The sequence below is a fragment of the Sander lucioperca genome, chromosome 20 (genome assembly GCF_008315115.2).
Source record: "Sander lucioperca isolate FBNREF2018 chromosome 20, SLUC_FBN_1.2, whole genome shotgun sequence".
Taxonomy (NCBI): domain Eukaryota; kingdom Metazoa; phylum Chordata; class Actinopteri; order Perciformes; family Percidae; genus Sander; species Sander lucioperca.
Window position 1 is genome coordinate 21870936 of NC_050192.1, and position 2167 is coordinate 21873102.

The following is a 2167-nucleotide window of genomic DNA, read 5'->3' on the forward strand; positions in this document are numbered from 1 at the left end:
TACAAAAATGCAGCACTTCATGCGCGGAGTCTCCTCCTCTCACACGCATCACACCGGGAGTTTGAAGATGTAAAGAAAAAAAGAAAAACAGGAGAATTACCTTTGAGCAAGCGTGGAGGAAAGTCGGAGGTATGGAAGCAGTTTAAACAAGTCGTGGGCAGTGACAACAATATGTTGTTCATCATTGTTTCTTTTTTTTTTTTTTACGTTTCTTCATTCGGATCCATTTGCGATCCGTTCCATTCTGAATAAACTAACAGCAGTTTACAGCTTCGTCCTTGTTGTATTATTCTAAACAGATTTCTGTAGTTCAAACAACTCTGAATTGTAGTTGAGAACGTCAGTTATAACGGCCCACGTATTAAAAAAATGTCGGGTTTAAATCGGACTCGGGCTCATAATTACAGTTAATGTGTCGGGCCGGGCCGGGCTCGGACGCAACGTGCTCGGGCTCGGGCAGGTTAGGGCTTGATTTTTTGGGCCGATCTAAGCTCTAGATGGTCCTGCCCCGGTATCAGCCAAAACTACAACAGATAACTTCTAAAATAACATTAAAATACAATTTTGCCTATATGAAAACATCTCCTGCATCCTTTTACCTGGCTCCGCTGACATACGCTAACACAGGCTTTTCCTGTGTTACAAAGAAATCTGCGACCCGTCAGAATGTGTTACTGTAGCGCCGTCTACCGGCCGCAAATCATTCTGTGACTTTGCGGGAAAAATCGGACCCGGACAGATGCCTTACTAAAAACTATATAAAAATAGCATTCTTTTCACTGTTAGGGTCCTATCTTGCACCCGAGTCTCTGCTATTTTAAGACCGTCCAGCGCCCACGTCGTTTAAATAGCAAATGCACCTGCGTCCATCTGTGGCCCATGGACGTGCTGGTCTTACAGGGAGGTGTGTTCAGGTGCATTCTGGGCGTGCTGGTCTTACAGGGAGGTGTGTTCAGGTGCATTCTGGGCATGCTGGTCTTACAGGGAGGTGTGTTCAGGTGCATTCTGGACGTGCTGGTCTTACAGGGAGGTGTGTTCAGGTGCATTCTGGGTGTGCTGGTCTTACAGGGAGGTGTGTTCAGGTGCATTCTGGGCGTATTGCTATCTTGAGGCAGTGGGAAGTGATCGCACCATTGACCAACAAAAACCTGGTCTAAAGTCAATAACGCAGCATTTCATTGTTATTTTAACAGAGCATTAGTAAAATGCTCCTAGGCTCGTGCACAGCGCACACACTATGCTTGTTACACACACAGGGACGCACAGCAGCACACACACATGCAGAAGATTACAAATAAAAATATCACGGTGCAAATCCTCCATCATAACAGCAATGCTCCAAGGTCCAAACGCGCCTGGCTTTTAAAGGGAATGGGAGATGATCCCTGATTGGTTGATTGCATGTTACGCCCAAAACACACCTCTGATTAATGAAGACACTAAGTCCAACCCTTTAGAACCATGCACCCGGACCACGGGCACTTTTTTCCGCCGTTAAACTAGCAAAAGTGGATTTGGACACACCCTAAACACACCTGCACCAGGCGCTTCACGCATTTATGACCATTGTATGAAAAATGACAGAGCTTTAGAAACACTAAAAAGTTACATATAGTCACTTTAAAAAAGTGACCTACTGAAGTAAAGGATCTGAGCACTTTTTCCACGGATGCATATCACTCGTCACACACAGAATATGATGCGTTGCAGATTAAACTACCCAACAGTAAAAAAGTTAGAATGAGCACAACCTTAAACATCTACAGCAGGAAAATGCATTTTGATTATATTACATAAATACTTTTACTTAAGACGAGACACTTTGTCTAGTTATGTCTGTAGATTTCTTCTAAATTCACCAAAAGTTAGCATTAGATAATGCCTCATTTGCATATTTAAAACACAACATTTATAGTAAATAATTGTCTTAATGCAGTCATCAAGTGGGGAAGTTTCATTGTGATATTTTCCATCAGCAAGTTGGATTTAGTGCATGAATGTTGTCAAAAGAATGTGCCTTTTTTTGTAAAGATGTGTTGATTCATTAATTGATTATTTGTTTATTTTCTGACATTTGTGCTGCTCATCTGTTGTCACAAACAGACAGACAGACACACACACACACACACACACACAGACAGACAGACAGACAGACAGACAGACAGAC